The 23,709-nt window shown below is 34.1% G+C and overlaps 1 long non-coding RNA gene across 1 annotated transcript in view; it reads right to left on the reverse strand.

The window, feature by feature from the left end:
* Positions 1 to 511: 511 nt before the first annotated feature.
* Positions 512 to 23,709, reverse strand: part of LOC145284066 (uncharacterized) — a 188,493-nt gene continuing 165,295 nt past the window's right edge. The window contains exon 2 of the long non-coding RNA XR_013868795.1: positions 512 to 815. This is a non-coding gene — a long non-coding RNA (uncharacterized LOC145284066). The remainder of the gene's footprint in view (positions 816 to 23,709) is intronic.

Consider the following 23,709-nt stretch of genomic DNA (forward strand, 5'->3'; position numbering starts at 1 on the left):
ATTTGATTGGGTTATGTGTCAGTGAGGGGAGTGTGAAGAAAAACTAGTAAAAAAGAAAAAAATATTTCTGTGGTTGTCCTATTGATGTTTTTATTTTTTATTGATTTAAGTGTGTTTATGATTCCTCTGCCACCGACATTTTCCTTTCAATCGATATCGATTTGATATTCTATATTAATGTTTACTAGAATATTCTCCACAACAAGGTTTAAAATAAAAGAACGTAAATATAAACGAGAATATGAGTTCATTCATTTAACCAATTATATTTAATTAGATTAATTATTTATTAAAGGTTTTAATAAGTTACCAGTGTGGATAGTATTGCTAGCAAAGTAGAATCATAATATGATTAGACGAAAAAATAAAAATAGAATAACTAGAGTAAATACAAAATCAATGTCAACGTATACAACGCCTCTTTCTAAATGATGTATTTATTTTGTTCTATGAATTACCATCATATTTTTAAATTTTAATAGTTTTAATGAGTTCAATTGTCAGAGCGTTATCTGTTTGCTGTGTAAGTGTGCCGTTATTCTTGATTTTTCCTTTGTATTTCCCATGCGTTTAAGATATATTTTTTTCGGAAGGATCAGCATGGGGGTATTTTACATTAAACTTACTGTGTCCTCACGCGTTGAATCGACGGATTTTCACTTTGAGGGTGCTGGCAATGGTCCTGCTCTCATAACATGCATCAGTAGAGAGCAGGAGTTGTACAGTGGTGTATCTCTGATCTTGCCCGTTAAACATTGTGTCACGTCCAGACATTACAGAAGGTCTACTGCTCTTGTAGCCAACAAGTAGATGGTCTGCAACAAAATGAAACGGAAATGAAGTCATGTCATCTTTTCTAGGGTGACAATTTTATCGTATTAGAAACTGAAACATTTATAAAATTTATATGTATGCTTTGCCTTATTTTATATTTATAAAATTTAAAGTTTAATCGCTATAATAATCTGATATTATGAATCTGAATGTTTGAGAAGAATTGATTATTCCTAGTATTTGAGTTCTTAGGACTACTGTTCTCATCTTAAGTGTAAACTTTACAACGTTTCGGTCTTTTGTCGAACCCAGTAATGTACTGTCGAACTCGAAAAACATGGCGTATTGGATAAAGTACATGATTTTCAGTTGTAAGTTACTGTCTACTGACAGTTAAACGTTCAATCTTTTGTGCGGGCGCCATTCAAAATACAACTGTACATTACTCAGGGATTCTATCCAGTCATGGCAGACGTAATGAAAGCATGCTACTTACGTGGATTAAATAAAGTGTTTCCTTACAAATTTCGTGCAGATTCTCGAGTTCGAGGGAAACATTTTCGTGTTCAACAAGATTCGCCAGAAAAAAAAAAAACGTAGGAGATTGCATTGACTAAATCATTCGGAAACTAATACTAAATATAAGTACTATAGTCTAAAGAATCCAAATTTTTACGTTTCTTTTTATAATTTGAAATGAGCGTTATATATGTTCCCAAATATAAAAATGTAACTAAGATAAAAAAGGACCTAATTTGATAGGATTAGGGAAATTAGTAAAAATATAACACGCATATATAATAATACAACTAGGTAAGCAAACATATCACTTTAAGACTAAGTAAACAAGTAGAATAATTTCAAATCTAAAAAAAAAACTCTTATTGGCGTCAACATATGGGTGGCACTTTCACAAATGAACGACTGTTCACTGTAGTTGACGATCGATCGGGTTCCTCCGCGTGCTGGTCCATTATAACCTTTGCTGATTACACCATCTGACATTAAATAAAATAGTCAAGCATCATATAACAATCCCACTAAGAATAGCAATGTGTAGTATCTGTTTAGATATTACACCTCATTAAGCTGTACTCAGAGAGTTAATAAAAAAATTATTATAGACTGAAGGCACTTTTATTTTTGTCGTAATACGGAGTGCCTCTTTTAAGTAGTTGAGCTGTGTGTCTTACTCTGCTCTTATTTGAAAAGCAATAAGAACAAGGCAAAGAATTAAAAATATGATAATACGACTATACAAACGAAACAATATGACAGAGCAACACCATACAAATAATAATATTGGAAAACAAATATACCAGTAACAATACGAAGGGAGAATAGAAAAATATAACTAGGTGAGCAATAATATAATCATACGACGGAGTCTACGGATACAAATACAATACTATGGCTAAAATATTAAAATATTATAGTAAAATTAAGTAAAAAGATTAAAATTCAATATTACAACTATGTTAAGAAGTATAATAATAATAATAATAATAATAATAATAATAATAATAATGATAATGATAATAATAATAGAAAATAAATAAATAAATAAAAACATCAGAAAGTTGAGACTGATATGAAACAATAATAATAATACAATGCTAACACCTCGAACGGTAAGAAAGTTAAGGTGATACCCATTGAAATTCTTTAGACCATAACAAAAAGTCACCATATATAGCTTAATAAGATTAACAAAACCATTGTTTGTCAATATGCTGCTAGAAAGGACTTGTCTTGCCTTGATAGAGTTCAAAATAGATTTCGTAGCCTCGTAGGAGATGTCCTTTTATCTTCCCTGCAACCTCTATCTCACAGAAGAGATGTTGCGAGTTTGTCTCTGATGTATCGTTATTTTCATGGAAAGTGTTCGACTGAACTTCAGTCTATGGTCTCCCCTTGCCAAACTTTCACAAGAAACACTCGTCTAGCTGAAAACACTATCAATAATCCCCCCCACTCTTTATCTGTGCCTAAACCTAAACGTAGATTTCATGAACAAAGCTTCTTTCTTAGAACTGCACGCCTGTGGAACTGTCTTCCGTTTTCTTGCTTTCCGGCTGACTACAATATGGTTGTCTTCAAGTCTAACGTAAATAAGTTCTTGATGAGCCGTACCATATAAGTTAACACATTTACCAGATTTTCATTACTAATGATTACTATCTTGTCCAATTTCTACTGTACACACTTTAACCCTTATCCTTAAGTGGCCTCTTGGCCTTGATAATGTGGTGATGCCTGTGTAAAAAAAATGTTGTAAAAAGCTTGTCTGCTAGGGACGGCGATAATGTTAATACAGCTTAAATGTCTTAAGTTAATGAAATTAACCTGATTTTCAAGGAAAACCCCCAACTAAAAGTATCCAAAGGTTGGGACTACTATGGAATAACAACAATAATAATAGACAAACATATACATATATAATAATGCAACTATGAACACATATGTAATAAATCAAGCTGAGTACGTTTACTAATGTTTTAACGGTTATTTATAGCTCGGCTAAACTACGAACTGTATGGCGGTGTTAATATGTCTGATCCCTTAGGAAAGTGGGAACATGAATTAAACGAAACATTTATATTAATAACTTTATGAGGGGAAGACAGAAATGTGAAGTGTTCATTACCGAATAAAGTCAATATATTATATAGTAAATACTCGATCAAAACATGAAGGCCAAAAGGCACCAACGCGTTTCTCTAAAAGTAGCCAGACAAGGCAATATGTAACATTAAAATTTCTAAGTGGCTAACAACCAATAGGAGTGAGGAAAATCAACAAAAAGTCGGCATTTACTTTATCGCTGTGACAAGCCAACTAACCTAGAATTTATCCCAGAAATATCATCTAGAAAAATAAGGGAATGTCGTTTAATTTGAGAAAACAAGATGAAGCTCAGAGAATTTGATTTGCTAAATCGTTGAAATGTGTCCTTTTCGCATCAGATCTACACCGTAAAACGGGTTGCTAGAATCTGCGTTCAGCCTACAAACGGACGAATATGCCGGGGCAGCACTAGATAGATTGTAGGCACTAATATTTGGGTGACCGCCCTTAACATTAGTAGTTGGGGATGTACGCGGACATATTTTTGGCGTATAAACCAGAATTTAGATTACCTTTCGATCTTTTTTTTTTACCCCGGATTAAGGTCATATTCTCTATGGACTCCACCGAAGGACGTACCATGGATGCTTTTGTTTCATTGGAAGGGAATCAGCATTCACTGTTTAAGTTTAAGCTTCACGCAGTAATCTATCAGGAGTAGTAATACTGTCTAATGTACCTAGGATTAAGACACTGTTTGTATGTATACTAGCTGGCAGCCCGGCATTGCCCGATCGTACAATACTCTTAAACATGATATTTTAATTTATGCAGATTGGGTATGTATTATTATAGAATCAATCCTCTATTGATTATTATATATTACTAGGAATAATTTGGCCGATAGACTAATTCGAAAATGAATAAATAAATAAATAATGATAATCATCAAATTCTGTCTATGTTAGTTTACAATATCATGTCAGCTAACATTTGGGCTTGACGATGAATGCCCTGGAAAAGTCACTTCTGATTAATGTTTAGCTTGGAAATACGCAAACGAAGAAATGATTTGGAGCGATTTTAAATTGTACATCTCCTTTATCCTGAATTGAACTCATTAATAAAAAAATTAAAATATAATGGTTAGGTACACACAGGCTTGAACATGGGATCATTCGATCTGTAGTCGAATGCTCTACCATTAAGCTATATCTCCAGATTATAATAAGTCTTTATTTTTAGACAGAAATAATTTGCTAAAAAATTTTTCTCTCCCTTGGCCAGTGTTGATCTAACTGACCACATATTTTATCTATTTTAAAACAAACAATATTTTCATGTTTCTACATGATCGTTATAATGTGTAGGTCCAGTTAGTTATGAATAGCTAAACGACCTCATTAGGTGACAAAAAAGTGTCTTGTTTAAGACATCAGATGTTCAAATAAAAACAAAATAGAACAATGATATATACATGGAAGCTAAAAAAATCACGTGGTGAACTGTGAAAATACACGAAATGAAGGGGAGAGAAAACTGAAAATACACGAAATGAAGGGGAGAGAAAACTGAAAATACACAAAATTAAGAGGAGAGAAAAAAAGAAAGGAACAACATAAATCTGACCCACAAGACCGCCATGGGCATGGAATATGTGCCTACATTAAAGATGGCTTCCCATGTGGCAGGTATATCTCTAGAGAAGATCCTAATTTACCTTATATGTGCTTCCGGGTTGCATTGCTTACACTACTACATTTATATTTGCCCTCTATCGGCCCAATAACAGCGGAGTTACTATCTTTAAGAGTATATCTGAGAAAATAGACATCATCCTGTCTGCACATCCTTCGGCTAACATTCACATCTGTGGTGACTTCAACGTCCATAACGTGGAATGGCTGATCCACTCAAATAAGACAGATGATGAGGGGAGGTTCTGTCATGATTTTGCCATTGCTTATGACCTCACTCAGATTGTTCGCGAGCCCATCCGTGTGCCCGATACTACAGGTTAGTACGCAAGCCTTCTAGACCTTTTTCTCTCCACTTCCCCTGAGCTATGTGCATGTTCCGTTCTTTCTCCTCTGGGATCCTCTGACCACTCCGTCGTATCAGTTAAGGTAAAAATGAAATGTAATAAGTCCCCAGACGTACCCCTCCACCGTACTGTATACCAATACTCCATGGCTGACTGGGATAGCTTCTGTACATTCATATCTGATCTACCTCTGCATTCCATGTTTAAAAAGGATGTGTCCTCTATAGTATCAGACCTGACCAAATGGTTAATTATAGGCATAGACCGATTCCTACCATCCAAAAATTCCAACAAAAACCCAACAGCAAGCCATGGTTCTCTCCAGAATGTGCTGCTGCCATCGCACACAGAAATCACCTTTTCCATAGCTACCAACGTAATAGATGCACCGAGACTAAAGCTGCTTTCAGGAACACCAGCAACCACTGTAAAAGAGTAATAAAAAATGAAACAGAGCTATATGCTCAGTCCGTTAAATCCAAAGTAGCGGATCAGCGGCTTGGTTCCCACAAGTTTTGGCAAATAACAAATAGGATCCTGAACAGAAGTGTGCGTTCTATCCCAACCATTATCAATGGACCTGAGGTGATCTTGTCAGCATCAGACAAGGCCAAACTATTTGCCAAGAACTTTGCAGCTAATTCTACCCTATGCGACGAAGGCCATCAACTCCCCATATTTCCTCGAATAACACAGAACACGCTAGGTAACATAAACATACCTGGGCATGAGGTCGCCAAGCTAATCAAGAACCTTGATTCCAGTAAAGCAACTGGCCCTGACGGCATCCAAATTATAGTGTTAAAAAAGCTTCAACCTGAACTTGCTCCCATACTTACGAAACTGTTTAAGCGTTGCCTTCAGGAGAAGTGCTTTCCAACACCCTGGAAAACCTCATCAGTATGCCCTGTATTTAATAATTCAGGTGATAAGTAATCTCCCTCTCAGTACAGACCAATAAGTCTCCTGTGTGTCATGAGAAAGTTGCTGGAATCTATATTAAATATAGAAATAGTCAACCTCAGCAAAAATAACCTTCTTAGTGACATGCAGCATGGTTTCCGTTCTGCAAGATCTACCGCAGATTTGCTAACGGTTATATCTCATAGGATTAATGAATCTCTTGACAAAGGCTTCCTTGCTAGGGTAATTGCTCTTGACATATCAAAGGCCTTCGACAAGTTATGGCATAAGGGCCTACTTCACAAGATTTCCAGCTACGGCATAAGTGGAAATGTTTTCTCAATCATTAAATCATTTCTCTCTGATAGGCTCCCAAGAGTAGTGGTCGATGGACAAAAATCAGAGGCCTGCAGTATTAATGCTTGAGTCCATTTAAAATTTCAAGTATTTAGACCAAAATTTGGCGAAGACGTTTGGTAGAGTCTGCAAAGGTCAGCTTTCACCTTTGACCTCTTGGCAGCCAAATTTTCACCCAAAATCTGAGTAAAAAGCTTGCTTCATGTCTAAATACCTTTTATGTAAATTTTTTTAAATTTTTGGACCTAAAATTGGTTGAACAGTTTTCTAGATATAAAGGTAAAATCTTTTGAACTTTAGCCCATTGGCAGCCAAATCTTCAGCAAAAAATGACTAATAAGCTTGCCGTATGCCTGAATACATTTTATGTAAACTTTCAAATGTTTAGACCAAAAATTGGCGCAGAGGTAACTTTGACCCCAATTTTTTGACCCCTAAATATTTATAATTTATTCCATGTTCAAGTAAGCTTCATCTAAAATTTCAAGTGTTTAGACCCAAAATTGGCGGAGGTGTTCGGTAGAGTTTCAAAGCTAAAATCGGTTAACTTTGAATTGATTATAAAGATTTCTCAAATCTCAATAACTCTTATGACAAATCTCGAGTCTATAGACTGGTAGGGAAATGTAGTTTGGTAGATGACTGCACACATACAGACACACATACAGGCAATTTCACTTTTTATAGATATATAGATTAAAATTATAGGTTTAAATGTAATTATAGAAATGTGAGAAATAGAAAAATAATAAAAAATAAAGGTATCAGAAAAAAAATAACGATACAATAAAAAAACAAAATAATAATATTACATAGATTAAAGATTAAGATAACAAGCTCTCATGAAACATATATAAAGTATATGAATATAAATATACATATATATATGTATGTGTGTGTGTGTGTGTGTGTGTGTGTGTGTGGATGAATAGATATGTCTATATATATATATATATATATATATATATATATATATATATATATATATATATGACTATAATGCTCCCTAACTTGGGTTGAGCATGCATATCGGGAATTGATATACAAAACTGTTATTACCGTATTAAGCGACGCTCTTTGTGTAAACAGATCGAGCGGGGGCATTTATACGGTGTCAAAACATCGTTAGTTCATTACCCACACAGAAGCAGCCGTATAGCGCAATGGTGAGAAGTCTTGGCTGTCATTTGGGCGGTCGGTTTTCGATTCTGGCTTGAGGCAGTTGGCTGTCTAGCCGCACTGATGAGCTGTGAAATAGCGAAACAGTACTGTATGTGGAGGATTATAATGCTCTCTATCTTGAGTTGAGCATATCGGGAAGTAATATGTAAAATTGCTATTAGCGTATTAAACGACGCTCTTTGTGTAAACAAATCGAGCGGAGGCATTTGGATGATAAGCTGTGAAACAGCGAAACAGTACTGTATGTGGATAACTATATATATATATATATATATATATATATATATATATATCGAAACTTAAGTATTTATTTAGTAGCATTATAATTTTAAAAAATAGATAGGCGAAAGCAATCTACACATAAAACCAGAGCCAGACAGTTTAAGGACTTGCCTCTTTTTCTCGTTTATCATTTAGTGAACGTAACACGTTTGGTTCTAGATATCTCAACGTAATCAGCGACCAATGCAAAATGACTTAGCTTTTTTTCTCTTCACTAAATTTCATGGTCAAATGTTCTCTGTCCAGCACTTTATTGGCTGAACCCACTCTTTTTGTTCATAGCCAGTAAACGTTCTGAGTGGTTTCTGTATACTTCAGCTTAAATTTTCGAGGAATGAATAGCTACGTTAATAACTAAGCTTTACTTTTGTTCATTGTGTACTTAGTTCTTCTTGGCTTAAATTATCCTTACTTATGAACACATCTGATCCTCACTGGTCCCATTCTAACCTGTTGGTATTCACTCATAGTGCGTGTAGATCAACTGTTAGTCTTAAATACTCTTATTTCCGGATTGATATTTTCAACAATTGGTAACGATGATCCTCAATTAATATGGCACACCCTTCCAAATGTATACCAGTGCCTCTAATCGCTCTAAAAATCGCAGGGTTATGATAAACTGTCATATGTAGAGGAATATGTTAATTATCAAAATTGCTACTCAGCTTAAAAATTAAAACAGGAGTGAGCGAAACTTCAGGAAAACTATGTTCATAACAAAGGTGCTACACAGTAACGTATTGGTTTCCATCACTAATATTTATGTGTAACTCATTTATCATGAAATACATTTCTACTAGAATTAAGCTCTACTCATTTATTGAGCTCTATTAATGTAAATACTGAAATAAAACACTTTCATATTATGTATTATCAGAAGATATATAAAGCATAGAATACACCATTATATGTGCATATATACGTGTGTGTTCGTCAAAGCATTGAAATACGCTATCTCTCTATATATTAATACATACAGTGTGAAACGATATAATGTCGCTCTAAAAAAGATGACATGACTCTATTTCCGTTTTATGAAAACCGGATTTCTTTTCTTTTTTTGCAGACAATCTATTAGTTGACCAGTTGTGTATCAATCCCAAGAACGATAAAAGCCTTCCATTATGTCTGAAAGTGACACAATGTTCTAAGAGCGAGATCGGAGATGAGAGACTGTACAATTCATGCTCTCTACCGATCCAAGTTATGACAACAGGACCATTGCCAGCACCCTCAAAATGCATCACTGGATTGCCACGAATAACAGAGATAATAAAGTTCCCGGTCACGGTTATGGTGTTTGGTGTAGTTTTAAGTGAGGCCACCATCATGCCACTTCACATATTCGAGTCGGCTTGAAAATCAACACCAAAGTGTACCTGGGTGTGCTGAAGATTGTGGTGATACTCTGGTGCAATCAGGTGGCAGTTGGCAGACACTGAGTGTGGCAACAGGACTAGGTGTCGGCCTGCAAACCGAAAAAGACCCAGACTTGACTTCAGAAGGAGTGCTACGACTTTGTGCGTTTCTCTCACTGTCTCCCCTCCTTCCCCGACCTGAATCCGCTGGACTACTTAGTTTGGTCATATGCCGAGAACATCACAAACATGACTTCTCACAACACCAAAGCCAGCTTGATCGTCGCCGTCAGCCGAGTATTTGCTGAGCTCCCGCCAGCGCTTGTGGAAAAGGCATGCTGGCAGTTCCGGACTCGTATCGAGGCGGTGATTGAGAGTGAGGGCGGTTACATCGAATAGATATCAGCTCTACTATATAATCAAGTTACCGGAATTGATTTTTCAATAAAAGTTTTAAAATAAAGTTCTACTGTTATTTATCGTTCCACCATGTATATATATTAAGGTATTGTCATAACAATTACAAAGTCACTTTCATGATGACTCATATATACTAAGCTATATAACTGACCATGTATCTATGAAATCTATGTAATATCGTATCATGTTCATCAAATAATTGTAATACTACATTTCTGTTCGGTCTGTACCTGATCTCTCTCTTCCCTTTCTTCCTCTATCTCTGTCTCTGTCTGTCTGCCTGTCTCTCTCTCTTTCTCTCTCTCTCTCTCTCTCTCTCTCTATATATATATATATATATATATATCCTTAAAAAGTATAACGTAACATTTCTGCAGCGTAATTGCAAGTACGCTTATCTTAAAAGGGATGGTCTACATGGTGGCCTACTTTCTTGAATTCACACGTTTTTTCTATTACTTCCGGTGTATTGTATATGAAAGAAAACAGCATAGAACTCATGTCTTTTTTGCCGCCTTTAATCATGTTGTTGACGCGAAATAATGTATCTAACAGCTGCTTCAGTCGTCGCCATTTGCATGGCGATTAAAAGAAAAAAAATGAACAACTACAAAGAGGACATTTTACCTCGCAAAAATCATCAACCTCACTCTGCATAGGCAATAAATAAAAAACTTTATTAAGGGAAGGGACACATTCTTTAAGAATGTTTATTTTTTAAGCCGTGAACCGGGGACATAATTTGCTAGCATGATTTGCTAGAATATCAAAAATAAATGTTTGCCCTTTGCTGTGAAAAGTTTAAAAGTTCTTTCCTGCCGTTTTTTATTTCTTTTAATATATCCTGCTTCTTTATAATTTATTTTTATAACTTTTTGAACATCAATTATTTCAGTAGCACCATTTATTATTATTTTATATCAGGTAAACAATATTTGCGGTAAGGAATTCATTTTCGTATAGTTACTCGAAAACAAGCTGATACTATACTCAAATCTCATAACTCATAGCTCATTATGCTTTCGAAAGTTTTTTTTAAAATGCTACATATATATTATATGGACATTTAAAAATCACATTCAATAAGGATGGTATGTTACGGTCAATCTGATCGCCTAAGTCAATCTATGCACAAGTTGTTAATAATTAAATAATAACGGGTAAATCATCAATTTAATGCAATTAAGACGAGCATGTCTAACTCATTATCCTTGGATGCTCATGTGTATTAATTTCTCCTGCAATGAGAAGTTGTTTTACTAAAATTACTGCCTAATAATCATTGGTTTTTAAATGGTTTTACTAAAATTACTGCCAAACAATTATTGCTTTGGAAGTGGTTTTACTAAAATTACTGCCAAACAATTATTACTTATAAACATACAAATTACATATATTTTTTATAATCATTCTTTTTATTATAATGATACTTTAATTAAAATTAATTGAGGTTTATAAACTTTTGCTTTGCATTCATGTTTTTCTGATTAAATATATTCTAAATGTTGTTTAATAGTTTTTAAACATTTTTAATGATTACTAGTTTATTCCAGGCTTCTTATAAATAGTACAAACTTAATTATAATAATAACTTGTATTAAAGTTACTACGTTTTGTATATACTCCGTGATCCGCTTCAGGGGTGCCTAATATTCTAGATAAAATAGACCTCTCATTCTTCAATAAACTACGCAAGTTTATCCTCTTTAAATTTGAAAAAAATACACGATTAGCAGTTAAATAACATATTTAATATGTGCACTAATGTGTTTGCACATGTCAACATTCGACGTATTAGCCGCAAGTTTTACATATCTGGCTTGCTTTACGTATACCAAGAGTTATACACAATGCTATATATATATAGGCATACATCACCGTAAATAAATAATATCGATAAAACCTGGAGTAAATAGAAATAGAAACATGTAAATATATAAGAAAAATATGTCAACAATTCGTTACTTACGTTTTTATTGCATAAAAGATTTGCTTCAATTTTATAATACTAACACCTGTTCATTCCGTTTTTTACATATAAAGTCGGGCTGTTTACCTTCATTTACTTGAACACATAACTCTTAGGGATTTTTGAAAATGTAAAGAACAGGAGAAAAAGAGAAAAAACGACTTTCTTTCAGAAAAAATAACAAAAAATATCCTAAAACAAAAGTCCACCCAGTTTAATGAAAGATTTGATCTAAGAATATATTGTGAAAAATATCAAATTAAATCCCATCTTGGATACCAGTATTTATAAAATGAATCTTATTCATTAAAGCGACAGAGTTAATACGTAGCATCTATCTGCTCTGAAATGTTGATGAAAACACTTACTGCTTTTTCTCTTTTTTATTTTGTTTAAGTAATCATTTTTAGTTGTTTGTGGATGTTTATTTCTTCAACATAGCTATTCAAACATATAAACTTGATAAAAAAAATTTTCTTCTCGAAACTAAGAAATAATATTTTCTTAATTCATTCGTACATGTTCGTCTGTTATTAGTATCTGAACTTAAATTCTCAATTTGCATCAATCATTCATGTAAAATGTATAATTTATTGGGTCCATGATTGAGATGTGATTTCCAAACTTAAAGCTAAAGCAAATAACCAGAAATACAATCCAGCTATTATATCAGAAAAAAAAACAAATACATATCTACAAATATAATATATATACATAATCTCTCTCCCTCCCTCTCTCTCTCTCTCTCTCTCTCTCTCTATATATATATATATATATATATATATATAGAGAGAGAGAGAGAGAGAGAGAGAGAGAGATAGATAGATAGATAGATAGATAGATAAATAGATAGATGGATGGATAGATAGATAGATGGATCCGTTTCTATCATGTTCTGTTTCCTTGGGGTAAGATTGTTTGAACTAGGAAAAAGTGTCCGGTAATAAACCGGCGCTTTCTTGAGAGAAAGAGATAATACTTGGAGAGATGGCTAAATATGAGTAAGCCGACACTATACCTAATTAAGAATAGTGTCTGTTTGCTTATAAACCAAAGCCTAGAATCAAAATATTCCAAGGATTAGCTAGTTGGTATGGAAGGATATGTAAAAAAATGCCTTAATTTACCAGCCTTCGTCGACAAAGATACAATAGCATGAGAACGAACCTACGGCATTATGCTTTACGAGCGTCTTGGCCAACCGGAATGAGCTATTTTTCTCTTAAAAGAAGAAGTTAATGGCTGGGAAGGCGACACAGATCTTTTATTCCAACCAAGAAGAATATTCTAACAGACCAAACAGTCTCTATATTGTCTTCTAGGGACATGAAAAATGTTTAGTAAAAATTCTGTGCACAGCATAAAAAAACAATTTTTCAAAATTTGTCAATTTTTACATTAAAGGCAACAACTAAAATCCATATTTCTGATTTTTGTATCGTACTTTCTTTCTCTTTCTTTTTTCTCTCTGAATCTCTCTCGCTCTCTCACTTTCCCCCCCCCCTCTCTCTCTCTCTCTCTCTCTCTCTCTCTATATATATATATATATATATATATATATATATATATGTCTCACTTTTTATTAAACCGCAACTTTGGGTAACATAATTATAATACTGTGGTGATTTTCTGTATTTTTATACTGATCCTATAAACAAGAGAGTCGTTAAACATATATTATGGTGATTAAATGTAGAGATTTTTTAAGGAAAACAAGTATTGATAAAGACAGATTTGGTATAAAAAGTATATTTGTGTAGACTTAAATGTGTCTGTCTATACACTGAATTAGTGGCCGCATTTCAAGAAGAAAATAACATTATTTATTACCAATTAACACTTATTTTTTGCGTTAAATAAACTGAAAATATTGATATTTTGTAAAATTGTAAAATAAAAAAAGGGAATATAAATTGTATTTATGAAAATATAATTCTTATTAAAATTGTTTGAATGTAAAGCAATTCATGTTTATCAAAAACTTGCTTTATTGTAAGCGTTTATATAACCGACACACACACAATGACACAACCTTGCACGCACACAGATGTGTGTGTATATATATATATGTGTGTGTGTGTGTGTGTGCGTGTATATATATATATATATATATATATATATATATGCAAGCATGTACTTATATAAGCATATGTGTGTGTGAACACACACACAGATATTGTGCTGAACAAAATACGCATCATATCTCGTAAATAGTGTCTAGCATTTTATAACACAGCTATTATCATCAGCGGCAGCAGTAACAAGATCATCGTCATCATCATCATATTTATAATCCTGGTTATGTTGACAATATTTACCCAAGTTCGATATTGTCAGTGCCCTATTCTCACTCCACCTTGGAACATTTCTGAATCTATTTTTCTTTCTTTTTTTATCTGGCTGAGATTATTTTAATTTGTTTATTTTCTTTCGTTTTAATCTTTTTCGTCTTCTGTCTCTACACCCAAACGCTAAAGAGCGTAAACATGTTTGCCTATATGGGTTTCTCAATATCTCTAAGACAGTATTAACATAACACTCGCTATGGAAATGGTGACATATAATCAGAACACACACACAAAAAAAAACGACAGTACAACTCGTACCAATGACGGGAAAGATTATAAGATAGAGTTGCAGAAATTACAAGCCGCAGCAAGATCACCGTAATCTCTATGAATAATAATGCTATTACATCAATTACTCTTACACCTTTGCCTTTCTCTTATCAACATTCGTTTATAGCGATAAAAAATGTCACAGGTTTTATATGAAATTAACAGAGTAGAAATATTTTTAACTAAAATCAGTACAAACAAAGAAAAGTAGGAACAAGTAAAACGTAAGAAGATGACGATAGTAAATACGATTGTGTCACCATAGACACGGAATAGAAAAACAAGAAAATAATTCTGTTATCTTCTTAACCCGGACTCCATGATTATTATTATTCTCTGAATGAATCAACTGTAATTTCGTCTTTACGAGATGTTTTCCAGCCACGTAACAATGATAAAGACCCATAGAAACCAATCAGCAAAGACGACAAAATAATTCTTGAACGCATCCAACATGACTGTTGATCGAACGCGACTCATACCCTTTATAAGTATGATGATGTTGGATCATTTTTCAGCCACCCACATTTACAGTAATACTCACAAGGAGACTCTACGTTGCCTGGGATTGAACGATGATCCTAGAATATTTCGCACTCCTATATTATTTTGGTCATCGAAGTCCGTGAAATCGCCTAGAAGGAAGTTTCACATGCCTCCATGTACTAACTTAGTCCAAAATATATGTTATTCTATATTACACTCTAGAGAACTCACTGTTTATTTTATAAATTTATTTTATATAAAATTCTTTCCAGTTAACAATAAAAAAAATTAAAAAAATTACGTGCAGGGTTTGAACCTACAGACCACATCATGCAAGAAAAAAGATAACAAAAACCACGCTGTCAACTTACCAACAGTAGAAATTTCACGGCCCGTTGTTCTATGATTGTTGCTAAGCGACAACATGGAAAAATGGCTTTACCGATGATCGATAAATTAAAGCAACGGTTTTGATTATCGATTATCGGTAATTATCGGGGGTATTCTGTTCTGAAACAAAACTTAACTAAGATCACGCCCGGACTTATACAATAAAGGTCTGTAAATTCAAAGGAAGTCTGTTCAGCCGTTTTGGAGTCTATATGCAACGAAACTCTAAACAATTGAATTAACTAATGTCAAATAATTCCACAGTGATGAATATAAAGGAAGGCAAAATACTTTAATGATACTAAATAGAAGTTCAGAGTCCGAATTGATCGAATAAGCGTTTCCACAGTAAAACAAAATCAATTAATGATGTCAGTATGAATATGAAAAAAAAAATAGATTAAGTTGCACTTTGAATGAGAATAAAATGTTTAGAAATTATTTTCTTTTCTCTGAGGCGACAATTTAAATAAATGCATAAAAATGGCGGATCTTTCAGTTACCTAGAAGGTGCTACTTTAATTTTTATCAAGTAATCAAGGTAAAAGGAAGTTTCCCTCGAATAACGCATTTGCTAACATTGAACACGGCTTTCGTAAGGAAAATATAAGAAAAATAAAGCAAAACATAAAATGTTAAATTAAAGATAAAACGGAAGAAAAAGTTTGACCATAAATTTAATTTTACTTAAATTTGGCTTTAGAAAATTGATTCCGTCTATCGAGATATTTTTCTAATCTTATGAATTTAGATACAATAGAAAAGAAAGTTTGGCGAGGGGGGACTATAGAATGGAGCTCCACCGAGCAGCTGCCATGAAAATAACGAGAAAGCAGACAAACTCGCAACATCTCTTCTGTGAGATAGAGGTTGCAGGGAAGAGAAAAGGACATCCTCCACAAGGCTACGAAGTCTATTTTTAACTCTATCAAGGCAGGATAAGTCCTTTCTAGCAGCTTCTGTCCAGATGTGGCAACAGTACTCCATCATTGGATGTACCTGGCTCTTATATAGATAGAGAATTGGATCAGCAGTGAGATATCTACTGGATCGATAGAAGGATCCCACCATTTTTTCCAGCGGTCTTGGCAACACCAATTTTAATGGATAAGCAAATAATTTTATCATGAAAGAAAAATAGATATTATTTTTTATATATATATTTTATTATTTTTACTTTTTCGTTTTATCAAAATCCAACATTAGTTAAAGATTAATGTTATCTTTATTTTTCACCATAGTAGCAATGATTACAATATATCCCGGTAAAGTGCATACATGTGCCTATGTCCAACAGTAAACTTTAATCCAAAAGAATATTCATCAAATATCAAACTTAATATCACAAACTGTTAATATCACGGTGTAAATTTAGTTACATATACGAAATACCACATACGATGAATCATGAAACATGCTTGATGATAAAGAATACAAAAAAAAAATAATATCTGTTCTAACAGTTCGCGTGATCTTTACAATATTCTGTCAGTAACATTATCCTTCGAGACAGAAGACATTTTATTTTACCTCTAATAGAGCGTACCCCTTTTTTACATAGGCATCACAACTTATCAAGACCAAGAGGCCACTAGAGGATAAGGGTTAAAGAGTGTACAGTAGAAATTGGACAATATAGTCACCGTTAGTAATGGAGATTCGATAAATTTGTTAACTTATATGAAAGGGCTCATCAAAAACTTGTTTACGTTAGACTTGAAGACAACCATATTGTAGTCAGTTGGAAAGTAGAAAAACGGAAGACAAATCCATAGGCGTGCAGTTCTAAGAAAGAAGCTTTGCTCATGGAATCTACGTTTCGGTTTAGGCACAGATAAAGAGTGGGGGAAACTAGTGATAGTGTTTTCTGTTAGACGAGTGTTTTTTTTGTGAAAGTTTGGAGACGGAGAACTATAGAATGGAGCTCAGCCGAGCAGCTGCCATGAAGATAACGATAAAGCAGAGACAACCTCGCGACATCTCTTCTGTGAGAAAGAGGTTTCAGGGAAGAGAAAAGGACATCCCCAACAAGGCTACGAAGTCTATTTTTAACTCTATCAAGGCAGGATAAGTCCTTTCTAGCTGTTCATGCCCAGATGTGGCAACAGTACTCCATCATTGGATGTACCTGGCTCTTATATAGATAGAGAATTGCATCAGCAGTGATATATCTACTGGATCGATAGAAAGATCCTACCATTGTTTCAGCGGTCTTGGCAACGGATTTAATGTATGTGTTCCATTTAAAATCAGGAGTAAAGGTCAAGCCCAGAAGCTTGTCAAAACATTAGGCCTCCTCAAAACGCGAGCCATTCATTTCAATTGATGCCAGATGAGGATCAGAACGTTGATGATGTAAAGATAAAAAGCTTGGTCTTTTATGCATTAAAAGTAACAAGCCACCTCTTTCCCCATTGTACCAATTGCTCAAGATCAGAGGAGAGAGAATCAGAGAGAACTTGGTCGTTTACTGTCTTAGGTGTGCTACCATAGATAGTAGTGTCATCAGCATAGATATCTACGAATGATGTTAGGATGTGATTTAGAAGATCATTGATGTAGATCAGGAAGAGAGTATTGCCCAGCATGGACCCCTGAGGGACTCCAGCATTAATACTAAGAGCTTCTGATTTCTGCCCATCAATCACTACTCTTATGAACCTATCAGAGAGAAATGATTTAATAATTGAGAAAACATTTCCAGCTATACCCTAGCTGGAGATCTAGTGAAGTAAACCTTTATGCCATACTTTATCAAAGGCCTTTGATATGTCAAGAGCAATTGCCCTAGAAAGGCAGCCTCCGTCGAGAGATTCGCTAATCCTATGAGATATAACTGTAAGCACTTATACAGATCTAGCAAAACGGAAACCATATTGCGTGTCACTAAGAAGGTTATTTTTGCTAAGATGGTTGATTACTTCTCTATTTATGCACAGATTCCAGCAACTTACTTATGACGCACAGGAGACTTATTGGTCTGTACTGTGAGGGGGATGACCAATAACCTGAATTCTTAAATACGGGGCATACTGATGGGTGATGGGAAGCAATTCTTAAGACAACGTTTAAACAGATTTGTAAGGATGGGCGCAAGTTCTGGTTGAAGTCTTTTGAGTACTATACTTGGAATAACGTCAGGGCCGGTTGCTTTACTGGAATCCAGGATTTTGATTAGCTTGGCAACATTCCGTACAGATATTTGTATATCACATAGCATGTTTTCTGATATAGGAAGAAATATTGGAGGTTGGCAGCCTTGGTCGCAAAAGTTAGAATTAGCTGCAAAGTTCTTGGCAAAGAGTTTAGCTTTATCTGATGCTGACGAGATTACCTCATGTCCATTTATGAGAGTTGGTATAGAGCACATGCTTTTGTTCAGGATTCTATTTGCTACTTGCCAAAACTGGTGGAAACCAAGCCGCTGCTCAGCTACTTTAGACTTGACAGACTGAGCATACAACCCTCTTGCGTTCTTTATTACTTTTTCCAGTGTTTGACGGCAGTTCTGAAATCAGCTTTAGTCTCAGTACATCTATTACTTTGGAAGCAATGGAAAAAGTGATTTCTATGCGCAATAGTAGCAGCACATTCCGGAGAGAACCACGGCTGGCTGTTAGGTTTTTGCTGGAATTTTTTCGAGGGTACTAAACGGTCTATACCAATAATTAACCATTCTGTCAGGTCTGATACTATAGAGGACACATCCTTTTTAAACATGGAACGCAGAGGTAGAGCTGATATAAATGTGAGGAAGCTCTCCCAGTCAGCCATAGAGTATCGATATACTGTACGATGGAGAGGTACATCTGGGGACTTATTACATTTCATTCTTATCTTGACTTATACAACTGAGTGGTCGGAAGATCCAAGTGGAGACAGAACCGCATCTGAGCACAGTTAAGAGCAAGTTGTGAGAAAGAGGCCGAGGAGACTCGCATACTGGCCGTCAGAATCGGCAACACAAGTGGGTTCGTGAACAATCTGAGTGAGGTCATAAGCAATGGAGAAATCATGACAGAACCTCCCCTCATCATCGGTCTTGTTTGAGTGAGTTAACCATTACACAAGAATAAAATAAAACAAAAATATATATTCGAAAGGAACTTGCCAGATAGATTCGGTACATTTTTCCACGGGAAAACCATTTACACAATTAATAAAACAATGAAATAAAAATAAAGATTACAAACTGAAATAAATATAATATTAGCACTTGCATCTAGGAAAGAAATTACAAAATTCATAACTTAACTGCTATAGAAAGAGGTCCTTCATTTTCATAACATTAAGTCATACCTTTGTTTTCAACTCTTGCCCGTAAGAGGAAAACAGAAGTGTGATATTAATATATATATATATATATATATATATATATATATATATATATATATATATATATATAAAGCAGATAATTAAGTAGTTTGTAATATAAGGTAATTTACCTATCTATTAGTAATTTACCTATTTATTAATAATGTACTTATCTATTAATAATTTACCTATCTATTAGTAAATTTGATATTAGATTTGATTTTGAAACATTTAGCGTATTATCATTGTCAGCCATTATGGCCACTGAGGGAAATCCTTCATACGCAATTATTATATTAGGTAATGAAAATTGCTATGAAATAATAAATAGTAAATATGATATAGTTAAGGTTAAACTCAGTGTAATATGTAATAGATATACCAGATACATTCGAAGGAATCTTGAAACTCTTTATATAACTAACTATTGCTTTTGCACAGACAGTGGAATACATTTAATAGAATAATTTATGGCGATACTAATGTTATGATTCCCATCGTAAACGTTAATAATGTTTTAGTTAGTTTAGCTTTTTGACGAATGAGACATTTTAAATTGGGCACAGTTGTTGATCACATCTTAGAGAAGTTAGATATAATGCATAACTAGATGAAGAAATTGGACTCTATTACTTAAATCAATATGATAGAGTAAACATACAACTTATATAATCTCTTAAAGACAATTCAATGGTCAACAATTTTAACTTCTCAGAATCGAAAGAGAAGGAAGTGATATTCACTATATGCGGCTATTGAGCACAATTTCAATATACTAAGCCATTCACTTCCAAACAGTTTGCAATTTGACATTTTGGAACAAGTTGATGCAAGAAAGGAAAGTGACAAACAGATTACTCCCCTCGCACCGTGGATGTAAGCTGAACGACTGTGTTGTTGACTTAATGATTGATGATTATTAGTGAATTGTATTAACTATAATTTCTCATTCTGATCTTTTGGGATAAATTGTTTTTAGTAAAATATTTAGGCCCCAACGATATTATGTTAACGTTGTTGTATTAGCTTTGTTAAAAATTCAATTTTTGCTGAAAGAGCTTTAATAAAGAAATTAGTGATAACGTAACGATAAAACATATACCATGCTTATTTTATTACACATAAATCAAGCTCAATATATAACACATGAATGGTTTTATTGATTGTGAATTGATGTAAACTTCCATTCAAGAGTCGATGCAGGAACTACGAGATTCAACAAAACCCTGGTGATTTCTATTCTTTAATAACCCTTCAAACATATTGTAATTACCAAACGATTACCTGAACAATAAAAACACCGACTGCGATTGGTTTCTTAGTACCATCAGTGTAGGAAGAGGCATTTGCATTACACATGAAATGAATAGAAATATATTCAGATTAAATATGTATTCATATTTTTGCAGTTTCTTCGCTGTGTATTTTATGAACTTAATTCATATTGATATAATAAAGTCAACGACTCTGATGCAATATGGTTTACCGGTCACAACATATGTGATATGTACGTAAGTTGATTTCTTCAACTTGCAGGTGAAAGTAATCTGTGAAAAATTAAATTAAATTGTGAACAAGAACTTCATTAAAATGATGGCACATTTCCAACGCTGTTTTGATTTTCTAATGAGATTTCGTTGACATTAATTAGGTAATTCACACTTTTCCAACACCTGAAGGCGATTAGAGGAGCGAAATATTGAATATATTCAGGATGCAACGAAACAAAGCGAATCGACTCGAAAGGCGACAAAGAAATCTTGACGATTTTATAATCCTTTTATTTTGGTCAAATATTTTCTTGATTTTTATATTTGTATTTGTTAGCAAGTACAAAGTAACACATAACCATATGCTTATATGTATGTTCACATGAAAACCTCACATATATCTTTGCAAAATAGATGAGATATCGTTGAATGAGTTGATAGTGTGCATCGTTATGTGTACGAAAAAAGGGTTTGCCTTTAACACTTTTTTTACTTTTAACTTTATATGGAAGAGTAGAATATCCATTTTATATTTATAGATGCGTGTTTATTTAATGAATATATTTGGTTATTATTTTTATCAAGTCAAATACTGTTTTTATTGAGAAATTATTGAAAATATAATGCATTTCCAAATAGTGAATTTAATAAATATTTTAGCATATATACTGACATTTTTATAAAATATTTTAGCATATATACTGACATTTTTATAAAATATTTTAGCATATATACTGACATTTTTATAAAATATTTCAGCATATATACTGATATTTTTATAAACTCAAATAATTTGAAGAATTTGAAGAGAAATAGATTACAAAATTATTCATTACAAAAGCAGAACATGGATCTATAAATATATGCTTACATTTAATGCTACTAAGACAGGGAAGGGTAGAGCGGTAGCCCTAGATATATCTAAGGCTTTTGACAGGGTATGGCTCGATAGTCTTCTCAGGAAAATCAGATCATATGGTATCACTGCAAGAATACATAACGTAATTCAATCCTTCTTGAGTAAGAGACGAATCCAGGTTGTCTTCGACGGTCGTACATCTAAACAGTATGATATAAATGCGAAAGTACCTCGGGGGTCTATACTTGAACCTTTATTATTCTTAATATTCATAAATGACCTCCTGATAAAATTGTCTCTGAGATGGTTATATTTGTCGATGACCACGCTCGATAACAGGCACGAGGAGAAAACAATAAACACATATCTAAGGAAATGGCGGCAATTTCTAGAGAAAGTCCTCTAATCTGCAGTGAGATGGGGACATAAATGGATGGTCACATTCAATGCTTCCAAGACAAAGATGTTTCCTTCAATAATTACAAGAACATTCTTTATCAATGATAGCAATGGCAAAAAAAACAAACACATTACCTGAAAGTACTTCTTTTAACCTCCTCAGCCTTAAGTTCACGCAGAACATGAGTTGGAAGAGATACATTGAGAGCATTGCCAAGGCTGCTGCGAAAAAGGTGGGACCCTTTTACCGTGCTAGAAAGCTACTTACGCCTGAAAGTATCCTGTACATTTATAAGGCCACCATTCGCCCATTGGGACTGGTGCATCTGCTATGTCTCTCACTCCTGGACAGGATTTTAAAGAGAGTTGCCAGCTTGATAGGTTCTGAACTGTCATCTAAGCTTCAGCCTCTGTACCATCGATGAGATGTTGCATCCCCATTTCTGTTCTACAAGTATTTTAATTGGTGGATGTTCTGACGAACTACAAGCTCTTGTTCCCCCTTGACGTAAATACGACAAGCAGCTAAATCCCACCCTTACACAGTATCGATCCCTAGGTGTAAGAAAGCCTTCTACTACAATAGTTTCTTCCCGGAACTGCTAGACTTTGGAACTCCTTTCCTGGATTCTGCCTTCCCAACTGTACTGACATGCAGAAGTTCAAGTGTAATGTGAACATACATCTTGCTGCTCATCTTTCTTCATAAAATCCCTCCAATTTATGTCCTCGATAGTAGCCCCCTACTTCAAAGTGGCACTGTACCTTGTTTGGGGTGAAAATTGAATTAAAAGAAAATTTCTTGATAAGCCGTTGCCCCATTTACCAAATTTCCACTACTTACAATTACTACGATATTATCCCATTGTCTGTTGTACACTTTTAACCCTTTTCCTCGAGTGACCACTGGGCCTTGATAAGTGGTGATTCTTGTGTAAAAACAAGTGAGGCATGCATGGTCCGTTGTGATTGCACCGTAGACAAGGCATAAAAATGACTAAGTTCAGCTTTTGTTTCCCCTATTTAGCCCCCAAAAAACCCTAGGGGACGTCAAATTCTGGTAAAAATAAACAAACGGTGCAGTCTTAGGCCTTAACATTTGTAAATTTGAGTTCTGCACTATGCAAAATAAATGACAAAGTTCATCATTACCCCCCACATTTAGCCCCCAAAGTCCCCAAGACCTTTACATATTTAAATTTTAGTTCAGCACCATGCAAAACTGTTAAATAGACGTACACAGAATTTTTTTAAAAAATTTGGTAAAATAATCCTAAAAATGGAGTGTTTTAT

This window comes from Euprymna scolopes, chromosome 8, assembly GCF_053919585.1.
Source record: "Euprymna scolopes isolate OS-2025 chromosome 8, ASM5391958v1, whole genome shotgun sequence".
Lineage (NCBI taxonomy): Eukaryota > Metazoa > Mollusca > Cephalopoda > Sepiida > Sepiolidae > Euprymna > Euprymna scolopes.